Source organism: Hippopotamus amphibius, chromosome 1 (assembly GCF_030028045.1).
Source record: "Hippopotamus amphibius kiboko isolate mHipAmp2 chromosome 1, mHipAmp2.hap2, whole genome shotgun sequence".
NCBI classification, from domain to species: domain Eukaryota; kingdom Metazoa; phylum Chordata; class Mammalia; order Artiodactyla; family Hippopotamidae; genus Hippopotamus; species Hippopotamus amphibius.
In genome coordinates, this window is record NC_080186.1 from 8,337,396 (window position 1) to 8,351,103 (window position 13,708).

Genomic DNA, 13,708 nt, shown 5'->3' on the forward strand with positions numbered 1-13,708 from the left:
CACTGACCAGGGCTCGATCAATGGCCAGGGAAACCAGGTGTACACCTTGAGATGCATGACAAGTTCCTGTCTAGCGGTAAGGACAGTCACTGAAAAATGACAACTTTGACTAAATGGACTAAAACAAACCCATGAAAAATGAGTGGGAGCAGAAAGGGTCCCTTTGATATATTAAGTTCTGGTTTGAGGACCCGAAAGTAAAGGAGATTTTACACACCTACTTGTGACTGTTCAGAGAGGAAAGATTTCAAGTTAACCAGCTGTTCTCATCCTGTCTCTTCTTTCCTCCTCCCTGTTTGCATTCTTCTTTCTCCCTAAATGCATTTCTTTCTTCTCTCCTTCCGTGGAGTCTCGCACGTGTGCCTACAAGGCTGCTGGAGAACGCGACTGCAGGGGCTGAGGCTCTGGAGGTTATTTTGGTGCTCAAAAGAGTCCACCGTCCGTCTGGGACCTCAGCTTTTCCCCTTCCTCCACGGTCTCTGGCACTCCATCGCAGGAGGCAATGGATTATAACAACAAAAAGACACCTCCATCTCCTGAGAGCTCGCTGTGGTGCCAGGCACTGTGCTGACTGCTGCTGACCCGTGTTGTCCTGACCCTACAACGCAGACACTATGATTAACACTCCCATTTTACACATAAAGAAACCACGGCCCAGCGAGTCATCCTTTCCCTTCAAAATTGTACCACTGAAAGGATCTGAAGTGATAACTAAGGGTACAGCTCTGCAGTGGGAAAGAAGTGTGTTAGCTTCTACTCTCGGCATCAGTGGGCCTGAGCAAACACGTATAAAATAAGTGACTGAAAGCACAGCATGGGACGCTTCCATGAGCTAACTCCATATATAATCCACTGTATGGGAGAAAGAAGGTGTACCGCACCTGCACTTCAGCTTCCTCACCCACACCGTGGCTAACACCCCACTCTGACCCCTAAGCTCCTGTTTCCTATTTTTTATTTCCTTTCAGAAGCCACAGTGATGCCTCCACGACAGTCAGCATGCAGCCACAGCGGGCTTTTCTGAGGCAGCTTGTTCGAGGCTGCCAGGCTTACAGACAGAGCCCAGGCTGCAAGGCGGGGGACAAATAAGCCTCCGTGGAAACTCAGTAGTTCCCAGCTACTAAGTCCCCAGTATCCTGCCTGCTTGGGTGACACAAGGCTGCCCTTTGAATATTCCCCTTTTAAACTCAGATGAGGTTTTATGAGACTGAAGGGAGAGGCTGTATGTGTGGCTCATGTGCAAAATCACCTTTGCTCAAAAGCCCCCCTAATGAGGAGCTCTAGTTTTATGGGGCAGCTGGGAGTTTTCTACAGCCTGTTAGATAAACGCTCCCTTGTGTGTCCCAGAGTCTTTCCCTATTAATGCTGGAGGCTTATAAAGGGCAAACTGTCCAAAGCTCAACCCAACAGCAGAGGAGGGCTTAATGACACAATGACATCACTGATGCTAACAAACAAATTTAGAGTGATGGAGGCTTAGGCAGCAACGTGCCCATGACAACAGTGCGCAGGATGACAGGTCGACCAGATAGCCTGTCTCCTCTCCATGCTCACCAAAGCCAGAAGCAAAGGATGGCTGCAGTGCAAGAATTTCTAAGCTAGTGGATCCCCTCCCACTGCTGTCCTGGCATGGGTGTCAGGGTATATTTATATTCTACTTCATTTCCCAGTGAGAACACCCAGTCGAGCTCTTGTATAACTGTGAGTCTACAGAGCAAACAGAAGTTGCCTACCCACAGAATAAAATGCAGGGCCCACAGATAAACCTGGTGTTAGAAATACAATGAAGAGAGACACACAGGAAAACACAATGAATTAGGATGTCAAGAGGGGAAAAGGCAATTATTCAGACATACTCGTTCATTCCCCACCTCCCCTCCCCCACCCCAAGATTTAATTTTTATTAAAGGAAGCTGAGTTGAGGGGCTTCCCTGGTGGCGCAGTGGTTAAGAATCTGCCTGCCAATGCAGGGGACATGGGTTTGATCCCTAGGCCCAGAAGATCCCACACACTGCAGAACAACTAAGCCAGTGAGCCACAACTACTGAGCCTGTGCTCTCGAGCCCGTGAGCCACAAATAATGAGCCCACGTGCCACAAATAGCAAAGCCCGCGTGCCTAGAGCCGGTGCTCCGCAAGAAGAGAAGACACCACAATGAGAAGCCTGCGCACTGCAACGAAGACTGAACGAACGAAAGGAAAGAAAGAAAGGAAGAAAGGAAGCCTAGCAGAAAAGCATGAAACTGGGAAAATGTTTGGCAACTGAGGGAAACACCTTCTAGAGTTGAGTGGAATTAACAAATAAGAATAAGAAATGGCCTCAATGCCTTCCACACCAAACAGATAACGCCAGGCATCTCGTCTCCACTATCCAAAAATCTCTTTCCAGATGTAAGGAAAGTGTATAAGCAGAGTAAGGGACTCAGATGTGAAGGAGCTTCTCATTGCCCTGGTGGGTTCCTTGTCAAGAGTGATGGTCGAGAAGCTAGTGCTGGGAGAGGGCCCTGTTGACTTCCCTGTGACTCTCCCCTTCGATCTTTTCCTCCGTGCTTTTCACAGGCAAGTGGTGACCAGTGTCACTGAGGATGAGCCTGAAGAAATGCCAGGTCATTAACTGCTCCAGTTCCTAACGCTGACCCATTAGCAAACCAACAGGAGGGTCTCTGGCTTGGCATCCAAATGCCATTCCTGCCACCTGAAGGGAACCTGAGGAACTGTGTTGTTCCTAAGTCACTGCTCCACAGGCTTCTGGACTGATGTCAAATCCAAAGTCACCTGGCCTGGTAATTCCTCCTGGTGCAGCTCCCTCGGTTACCAACCTCCTCTCTTAGCCTTGGTGCCTTGGTGACCTTCAGCTACTATGAGCAAAGTGATGCAGGATCACTCCACACGAGCTGGAGCCCATCGGAAAGCCAGCCACACGAGGAGCATCCGCAGGCACATCTGGGGGACTACTCAGGCTTTCCTAGTGCTCCCGGCAGGAATTTATGAGAACGTCATGCACCGGCTTCCCAAATGGCTCCGGGCCTTCTCTCTCCTATTTCCAGTGCAGACCACAGTCTGCATTTTATCTGGTTCCCTGTCAAGTAAGAATTCTCTGAATTCCCTCGGTGCTGGGCTGGTGACACATGCAGCACGGCTGACAGGGGACGTGGGCAGGGCTGGCTGAGGAGCTCCTGACCGGCCACATCGAGGCCCAGCTGGACGCTGCTTCGGGTCCTCACCACCGTATCAAGCAGTCGTTCTTATTTCTCTTATGGGGCGGCTGCTGCTTCCGACCATCCCTGTCACTTCGTTCAGCACCAAGACTTAGCTCTGTGTCCAACAGATGCTTAAAAACAAAACAGCTTGATTTCAGCACAGAGCCAGGAAGATCTGGGGTTGGTGGGGCCCTGATGTCTTCATCAGGCAGTTCCCCCCAGGACTCTGGGGAGCTCGAGGGTGTGACAGTCTCTTTTTTGCAGGACAGCAGTGAAGACAGAAGGCAACCTAAGAACATCTGAAATGTGCGGCAGAGAAAGGCGGTGAGGGGCAATTCAAATGCAGGTGGTAGGGAGAGCGAAGGGGACTGACAGGCCTTAGGGTAACCTCCTTAAAGCCATAGTCAGGTCATGAAGATAGCACCCCAGGGTCTGGCAGGTCAAACTTTCCTTTCTTGCCTCAGGAACTTAGGAAAAGTAACTTTACTCCTTTTCTACATATTCAGAAAGAGGAGGCTGGTCTCATTAGAAGGTTTCAAAGCTCAGACATCTGGTGTCTTTGGAACTCTTGGGGACCTAAGGCACCAGGACAAAAAAAAAAGTGGTGCAAGAGAAGTGGACTGCCTTGAACGTCAAACGGGGTCCTGACGTCTCACACCAGAGTGGCTTAAGGGTAAAGAGCGCTTCCTTTGTCTTCACCCGTTCCTTTTTCTGGTCACAGTGTAAATGACGCAATTGTCCTAATACCTAGAAGACTTCCCAGAGCCGTAGGTGAGAAAGTGGAGCCTTAAGAATAAAAAAGATGGAATGCTAACAACTGTGTAGATTAGGGAAGGAGAGGAAAAAAAAAAAAAAAAATCCTATCTTTTCAAGACTGGTAGGGGGAGGTATATCTTTTTTTTTAAATTAAGAAAAGTTGGGGGGGGAGGAAAACTCACCACAATATCAAAATTTTACTTTTGCCTATGCATATTCTGTATAAATACATATTTTATACACAGTGCTAGCCAATGATCATATAGTTTTGCACTCTGCTTTTTCACATATCACAGACATATTCCACTTTATCCAGAGTCTTCATAACTATTTTTAACAGCTGCATAAGAACGTCACCCTGCTGCTGAATCCCGCGCATGAACCAGTCTCATGGGCGCCCTCGGGGCAGGGTGAGAGCAGCACTAGTTAAGCCACCAGCACTAGTTAAGCTGGGGGCATGGCAGGAGCTCACATTCTCTGCTCACAGGTGCTAAGTCCTATGTCCTGAGACGTCTGCAGCGTTGGCCCTGGGAACCAGAGCGGCCTCCCCAGGGATGAACCCAGTGCTCAGCAATAAGCCAGGCAAGCAGTCCCACTTCACCTGTCACCTCCAGGCAACTCCTGGCTGGATGTGGGGCCCCGGGTTCCCCAGCACAACCAGCGTACGGCACTGAGAAGCTGCAGAGCCCCGGAGTGTCAAAGCACACGATCTATGCTGGCCGGGTTTCCAACCCAGGGGGCTGTCAGAGGCGTGTTGTAAAAATGATGAATGGCTGTCGCATTTCCAAGGCTCTGGCTGATTTAGGGAGCCACTGGCAAGGCGCATCACTCCCAGCATGTCAGCCAGTTAATTACTTCCAACTTTATCTTTCTTGTCAACACTTCTTGACAAATTGGCCATTATATTTTTATTCTACAACAATGAGCACTGCTCCTTTTCTGGTGATGCCTGGAGGTTTTTCTCCTCCATTCTGCTTCTTCATATCCAGAGTGAAATGAAGAGCTCTGAGAGAGACATTAGGAAGAAGAAGCTGTCAGGAAACAACAAAGTGGGGAGGGCTGACAGACTGAACCCAAAAGCTTATTTTCAACTTCCTTGACTCAAAATAGAGTTGATATTTTGGGTAAAATCCTGATTTCGTGGTTTCTGTATGTCCAAGAGTTCTGACTCAGTCTATTAAGTGGATGAAGTTGGGAAACAAAAATTAAATGAGCTGGCATCCAGTGCCTTGGCAGCTCTGAACTCTCCACACTTATAATCGTGTGAGCAGATGTGCGCTGGCCTTGTACTCCAGTACGAAGTTAGGCCACACCGTAGAAATACTGATGCCTATCCTGGGATCAGGAAAAGGAAAAAATATGCCTACCTTCTTGGTAAGGAAAAGCTGACAGACAAGGACCATAACACACTATAATTGAATCACCAAGATTCATAGCAATGAGATGTCCAAGAGACTCTGGAGAGACCAATGGTGTCACCACTGATACATTTCATTGTCACTGGGACAGACTGTGTCAGAGACGGCCATGGGCACCTACTGTATTTCATCAGTTCTAAGAGGCACACTTCAACATCTCTGAAATCATGATACAGCTTACAATTCAAGGTTTCAGAGTACCGTGACCCAGTTTAATTGCCAGCAGTTTGCTCCCCCTCAGAGTGGTACATAAAAATCAGAAGTTTTGCTAACTCACCATAAGAGTGGTCCCACTAAATTCACAGCCACTCCTGAGGACGAGCTATGCAGTGGAAGAGCAGAGATTTACTACTGATTGACAGCAAGCTGCACCCTTTAGAATGATCTTGGGTTGCAATGAAAGACCCTCTGACCTTTTGGTCAGCTTTGGGAGAAACCCCAGGACTCTTTTCTTTGTACAGCTCCTCATCGATGGCCAGCTTTCTGCACTGAAAAGCAGCTTTCCTTGGAGTTTGTAAGATGCTCTATAGAGGCAAGCTGTTGTGAAGTGAACCTGTAAGAAGTCTTTAGAATGGCCAGAAATTCTGGCCAACGACTGGTGAAGGATCTGGCCTTTTGGGTAATGGCTGGGTGTAAAAGGGCATTAAAGAAAAAGATGGGGCTAGAAAGAAAGATACAACCTGTGCTTGTGCTCTGGCTACACAGGGGTTTCCTCCCTTCGCCCACTCTTTGCTGCTTGGAGCTTTTCTACAGGCATATGGATTCCTAGAGGCACACTGGCATTTTTGAAGGCAGCGTGAGTCCAGATATTTGGAATGTGTTTTTACCAAGATGTGCGGAGCTTTGAGCAAATCCTCACCACTCTGGACAGAGCGTTTTCTCTGCCAGCAGAGGTGCGGGAAAAGAACAAGACTGTGTACCTTTTCTGGAAGCCAGGAAACAACTGTGAAAGCTGGGCTCATACTTCCAAGCAACACAACAGAGACACCTTGGGAACACGTGTTTAGAATTAAGACACAGCGTGGGCTTGTTCATCCATCTAGCCCCTTGCCTGTAGGCTGTAAAGCTCAGTCACCCTCACCGTTAATTGGTTGCTCAGGCACAAATTGGCTCAATTTCTTTAACATTCTCAAGGAGTCGCAGGCCATTTCCCATAAGTGCTGCCTAAGTCGGGGCAGCTAAGGCCCAGGCCGAAAGGAAATTTCTCAGTCCCAGGGTGACTGCACACGGACTTGTGATGTCCTGCACCCCAACTGGGTCCTGTCTCTGGCTAAGAGTGATTTTTTGCAATTGCAATATAACGGGCGTTTGATTCCCCTTTGGAGACAGACTAGATGTTAGGTTCCTGGATTAACTGTGGGGAATACAGCTGCCCAGAGATACATGTTACTTTCTTTGTTCTGTTTTCAACATGAACTGCTGCATGTGGTCCCTCAGGCCGTGATGAGGGTTAACTGATAGGCCAAAACTGGGTCAAGTTATCGGATATGCTATTCATACAGGCCTCCAGAATAAATGGGGGGGGGGGGGACACAAAACCCTACCCCAAATGCTCTGAGGCCCTCTCATCTTCAAATGTAAAGAAACAGGGGTGAGATGCAAATCGATGGTTTCCAAGGATACAAAGTGATTATACAATAAGGATGCCACCTCAAGTTATTGGTTAAAAAAAAAGAAGGCTGAACCAAATGATCTCAACTCTTCCAGTTCTCACTTTCTTTGATTCTACAACTAAAACCTATGGAAGAAAATGTGAAAGCAGGAGAGAAGGCGATGCCCTGCAAGGAAGAACCCACCATGATAAAATACTGGCAATGACCTTAGAGAGACTCCGAGCCTCCATGTCAGATGCTTATTTAGGAGAAGAGAACCTTCTGCTGGGAATTCATTCTTTCATTTGACAAGTTCCAATGCAGTACCTCTTTCATCTCAAGCTTTGTGCTGAGTGCTGGATGCTAGAGCTACTGTGGTAGGTAAGACAGGTAAGGTCTTTGCTTTCACAGAGCTTATAGGTCAGTGAAGTACATACACAAAACACAAATGGAAATAAGTGCTGTGGAGATAAACACCATGAAGAAAACAAAGCAGGGAGGTGGCACAGGGACTTACCTGAAATTCAGGTGGACAGGGAGGTTTTTCTGATGAAATGATAATCGATTACCTAAATATCAATACTACTACTTAATATTGCTAGATATGGACTATGTGTCAGACACAATTCAAAGTGTTTTACAGCTACAACTCAGTAACAAAAAACCAAATAATCCAATCAAAAAATGGGCAGAAGACCTAAATAGACATTTCTCCAAAGACATACAGATGACATACAGATGAAAAAATGCTCAACATTGCTAATTATTAGAGGAATGCAAATCAAAACTACAATAAGGTACCGCCTCACACCGTAAGAATGGCCATCATTAAAAGGTCTACAAATAATAAATGCGAGAGAGGGAGTGGAGAAAAGGGAACCCTCCTACACTGTTGGTGGGAGTGTAAATTTATGCAGCCACTATGGAAAACAGTACAGAGGTTCCTTAAAAAACTAAAAATAGAGTTGTCATTTGATCCAGCAATCCCATTCCTGGGCATATGTCCAGATGAAACTATAGTTTGAAAAGATACATGCCCTCTTATGTTCACAGCAGCATTATTTACAATAGCCAAGACATGGAAACAAACTAAATGTCCATCAACAGATGAATGGATAAAGAAGATGTGGTACATGTATACAATGGAATATTACTCAACCATAAAAAGGAATGAAATAATGCCATTTGCAGCAACATGGATAGACCTAGAGATTATCAAAGTATGGAAAGTAAGAAAGAGAAATACAAATACTATATGATATCACTTATATGTGGAATCTAAAAATACGACACAAATGAACATATCTATGAAACAGAAACAGACCTGCAGATATAGAAAATGGACTTGTGCTGAGAGGTGGAGTGGGGGGAAGGAAGGATTGGGAGATTGGGATAAGCAGGTGCAAATTATTATATGTAGGATGGATAAACAAGTTCCTCCTGTAGAGCACAGGGAACTACACTCAATATCCTGTGACAAACCATAATGGAAAGAACATGACAAAGAATATATATGTATAACTGAATCACTTTGCTATACAGCAGAAACTAACACAACATTATAAATCAACTATACTTCACTAAAATAAAAAAAGAAACCCGAAGTGTTTTATGTACATTATTTTTAAATAAGCTTCCTGGCTGAAGTACAACATATATACACAGGAACGTATACACCTAATTGCACAGCTTGATAAATTATCACAAAGTGAAGATACCCTTATAACTTACCACCCAGACGAAGAAACAGAACACAATGCACCGCCAGCATCCCACAGGCCCCCAAGCCTTCTCCCAATCACAGCTTCCCTCCTCATCCCCAGAGGTAACAACTATCTCACTTGACACAACTGGTTAGTTTCACCAGGTTCTGAACTCTATATATAACTACTCAACATTACGTTTACAAGATACGTCCATGTCACTGCATGCCACAGTAGTTTTGTCTTTTTATTGCTGAATAGTATGTCACTGAATGAACATACCACAATTTATCTGTCTTACTGTTGATGGGGGTTTAGGCTGTTTTCAATTTGGAGCTAAGTCACGTTACTACATTCCTTTTTTTTTCGGCCGCACCACGTAGCATGTGGGATCTTAGTTCCCCAACCAGGGATCGCCCCTGCGCCCCTGCATAGGAAGCGCAGTCTTAACCCCTGGACCGCCAGGGATGTCCCAACAAACATTCCTATGTGTATCTCTGGCGTGTGTGTGCTCGCATTTCTGCTGGGAACAAACCTCGCAGCAGAACTGCTGGCTTACAGGGGCACGTTCAGCCTCAGGAGATACTGACAAACTGCCGCTTCACATTTCGACCAGAACAGTGTGGAAATCCCATCTGCTCTGCATCTTTGTCAGCACTTGAAATTCAGTGTCTTCCATTTCAGCCATTTTGACTGGTGTGTAAGTTGCACCTTATAGTTTAAATCTGAGTTTCCATAATGACTAATGAGCTTGAGCAGAATTTCATGTGTTGACTGGCCTTTTGAATATAATCTTTTGTGAAATAAGTGCCTGTTCACATCTCTTGCCAATCTTTGAATTGGCTACCTTTTATTTGTTTGTTTGATATGATTCTATATATACTCTGGATACAGTATACCCAGAGGTATGTACTGGAGAAATCTTCTTGCCTTCTCACTCTCTTCGTGGTGTTTTCCAATGAAAAGAAATGACTCCTTTTTATTGCATTTAATGATGTTTTCCTTTATGGTTAGTGTTTTTCAAATCTTGTTTAAGAAATCTTTGCTTATCCCAAGATGCTGATGATAACCTCCTATGTTATCTTCTAGAAGCCCTACTGTTTCCTGATTTGGAATCTAAATCTCCTGGACTTGAGGTTTTGGGTGTGGTATGGGGTAAGTGTCCAGAACCTTTATCCCCCATAAGGCTATCCAGCTGATCCAGAGGAACTCACTGTTCTATGGTGCTACCTTGTCATAAATCAAGTGTCAACATATGCATGGGTCTGTTTCTGGACATTCAGATCTGCTCTATTTATCTATCCTTGTGCCAATACTACATTGCCTTAATCATTTATTGTAGCTTTAAGATAAATCTTGATTTCTAGTAGGGTAATTCCTCCAAATTTACTTTTCTTCTTTAAAAATGCCTTAACTATTTTTAGTCATTTGCTATATTTAACTTAGTCCTCACAAAAATCCTGTGAAGTGAAGTAGTTATAATTTTTTTCTTTTACTAATTTTTTTTTTTTTTTTGGCCGCACTGCACGGCATGCGGGATCCTAGTTCTCCGACCAGGGATCAAACCCGTGTCCCCTGCAGTGGAAGCACAGAGTCCTAACCACTGGACTACCAGGGAAGTCCAGAAGTAGTTTCAATTTTTATTCCCATTTCACAGATTGGTCAACTTAGAGAAGTTAATTAATTTGCCCAGGGTCATATGACTATCAAGTGATGGGAAGGGATCAGAATCCAGATTTACCTGATTCTAGACCTCAGTACTGAAAGTCCTTCAGATACCACCTCCTTAATCCTCAAGCCAGATGAGCCCTTTGGGTCATTTAATACAAATGAATTACAATTTTAAGAAATTCTAATGTTCCAAGCCACCCACTTCCAGATAAAAATCTTGTTTGGCAAAGACAAAGGGCCACTGTCCTGAAGAGACTCAAGAAAACAAAGCAGGAAGTAAAAGCTTCCCGGATCCCTTCTTCCACAGCCCCGTCTCCCGAGTAACCCTTACACCCTTGCCCGGATGCACAAGGGCCCTCAGGCCTGGCGCCCCTCCACTCCTCCACTCCTCCAGCTGTCATTCCTACTACCACTCCTCCTCCTTCTTGCCTGTTATGCCACACCTGACTACTTAGGTTCTACAAGCCCAGACATTTCATACAGAGGCAACTTTGGCTCAGAATGCCCTCTCCCGCTTCTGGCTACTTCTTCCTTTAAAAAGAAAACCACCCTGGATATCACTTCCCTTGGGAGACCTTCCAGAACCTCATGTGGGTTGGGCACTCCCCCTCTGCTGTGTCCCCCATCCCAGTGAGTCACACTGCCCTGGAGTTCAGCTGTCTGTCTCTCCAACGAGCCTGTAAGGCACCTGTGCCTACAAATTCCTAAGAGGGGTCAGAGAGACTTCTTCGCTAGGTGCTATAATTAAACAGTAGACCCTAAGAGGAGGCCTGAAAGAAATGGTTTCTAATACGCCCAGGACACACTCTTTGGTAGATGCGGCAAACTAGAAGGCTTAGGGAAGAGGCGGAAATACCTTCTGCGATGGACCTGGGCTTTGGGTTGAGATGGAAGTAGGACTGAGCAGTAGAAGAGTCAGGGATTAAATGACCACATGTACTAAGGCAGCTGTGGTCCATTAGAAGATTTCAGAAGTAAAATATGACCACAGGCACACAATTAAACGAACAACAAGGCAGGTTCTTCTGAGACGTATTCATTCAACAGAATCTGGTACTGAGGGCAGTTGTCCCTCCCTCGCCAGTCTGCAAGGATGGTATAAGAGCAGGCAGGGGCAGGAACACACCGGAAAATGAGGAGCCTCTCCAACTGGAACATTTTCAAGAAAATGAGACATGACGCCCCCACTGGGGGAGAGGGAGAGACCACCGCTCGGCCCTTCTCAGCTCTGGGATCCCCAGGCTGCTCAGATGCCTCCAATCTTTGGTGCCAGCCCACGGCAGTGCAGCCTAGACTAAGTGAAAGCTCACTGGTTTTTCTCAAAAGAGCGTACGCTTTATTTTCATAAACGTCTTTCTTCGGAGCACCAAGCTGACCCTCTTTCACCACCAGCAAAATGGAGAAAAGGAAAAACTGTAAGGTGTCCAACTCAGGTTTTCCATATTTTCTCAATTAATTCCCATTTTTTATGGTCACTTTGTTCACCGAAGGGCAGAGAAGGGATTAAAAGCCTCTGAGAGAAGGGAAAACTGCTCTAGTCTTCCACATTTGTCCTCGTTTTCTCTACTGGCTTAGCTGTACTCAAAACAAGGACTTATTTTTCCTTCTTTTAGAAATTCAGAATCTAGGACACCTTAGGGTTGTAGATGTTTTGGAGGATAGATAATCTTCTGGCACTGGATATACTCTTAATTAGCTATTTTTCTCAAAATGGGGGGCAGGGTGAGATTTGGGCAGCTTGGACAATTTAAGAAAATCTTCAAATAAAAAAAGCTTCTGTCTCAAACTTATGTCTTATGTTAGAAATAAGTTTCCAGAAAACAAATGTCAGAGAGTAGGCACTCATGCTAAAAGCTAGATGCTTCTGATCCAAACTCAGGAACCTCTTCCTACCTCTCCTGGAAAGGATTGCTGCTTGGGTTGCAAATACGAATGATTGATTCATTTTCTGCCCAGATATGAAAATCTATTCATAACAAAATTTTTCTGTTTGGGCAGAGGAAATGGCTACTGGAAAGAAGAAACAAAAAGCTGGCTGGGAGTCCATAAAGCACCACTGTTCCCCGATGTCCTCTACCAGATAGCAGGCCATGCGTGACGCTGCACGTGCTTGTGTGACACACGGTTTAAGCTCAGGGTCATTTGCTGGCTAGGAGATCACCTCGAAGATCCTCATGGAGTTCAGCAGACCCTGCTAAAGGACCCTGTCAATGCCGGCAGTCAGGGCCAGGCTCGCCTTAGTGGAGTGAGCTCCACGCGATAAGGCCGCGGTGCCCGGCTGGCCCAGACGTTTGCGAAGAGAGAGCAGGGACTGGCTAACAGGGCCAGTGCCACACAGACCCTTCCGAGCAGAACGACGAGCTGCTGCAGGGCGCCAGCAGCACCCTCACTCCTCAGCACGAAAGAAGATGAAGAGGTGAGCAAACAAACCCTGACCCACCGCATCCACCCCTGCTTTTTGATTCACAGGAAAAAACAAGTGTGTGGTAACTCCAGCTGCCTGAACAGAAATGACTTTCTGAGAAGCAGAAGCCCTGACTGGAAAAGGGTTCTGGGGGGCACGGGGGGCAGGAGGGCTGCCAGGCCTCAGGCTTGTGTGTGACGGGCTCAAACGGAATAGCAACAGTATAAGAACTGTACCTGGAAAAGGCAAAAGTATGTTCCAAAGACAGTTACTGAGTACGGACAGAGGGAACTCTGTTTACATTCTTAGCGAAAAGCTCATTTTAAGGATTTAAGATCTGCTGAAAACACAACTTTTTCCCCCCCATTTGTTTTCAAAGGAGGAATCTCCTTTAAATACAGTACATGAAAAATCACAATATCCCTATTTTCAGGGATATATATCATATACAGAGAATAAATCTGCAAACCATATTCCATAGGAAAAGGGAAATGAGACTCTAGACGTGGATTATTAGGCAAGGGGGATTCTCTTCTCTATGTTTTAACGTACTTTCCAGGTTTAGAACCATGGGCCTGTTCCCTGCTCTGTTTGAAGGCCAATGGGCGTGCACGTGCCCCCCCGGGACCAAGTCCTGCTTTTTCACCCCTGCTGCCATCACTGCCACCTCCTTGCCAAATGTCAGGTGTGAGAGGCTAACATTGGCCCATTCTTTATTGAATGAGAAAGTATGTAAAAAGAAAGACAACTGGGTAAAGCCCGTGGGTATAAGCTACAAAGTCTTTTTTTTTTTTTTTGCTTCCTAAGAGATTTACTCCATCCTTCTATTTCTAAAGCTTTTCTAAGTTGGAAATTTTCAAATGTGAGATACTGTTAGATTCAGGCTGAATGAGGGTTCTGTAAAACACTGAATGATGATCAGAAAAAGGACCAACCAGCCTTGTTAAAAGCACATTCAGAAGGCT

General features: G+C 45.6%; 1 protein-coding gene across 2 annotated transcripts in view; it reads right to left on the bottom strand.

Moving 5' to 3' along the window:
• The window catches only part of MTOR (mechanistic target of rapamycin kinase), a 119,298-nt gene that overhangs the window by 43,925 nt on the left and 61,665 nt on the right, over positions 1 to 13,708 (bottom strand). The gene's annotated exons all lie outside the window — the stretch shown is intronic.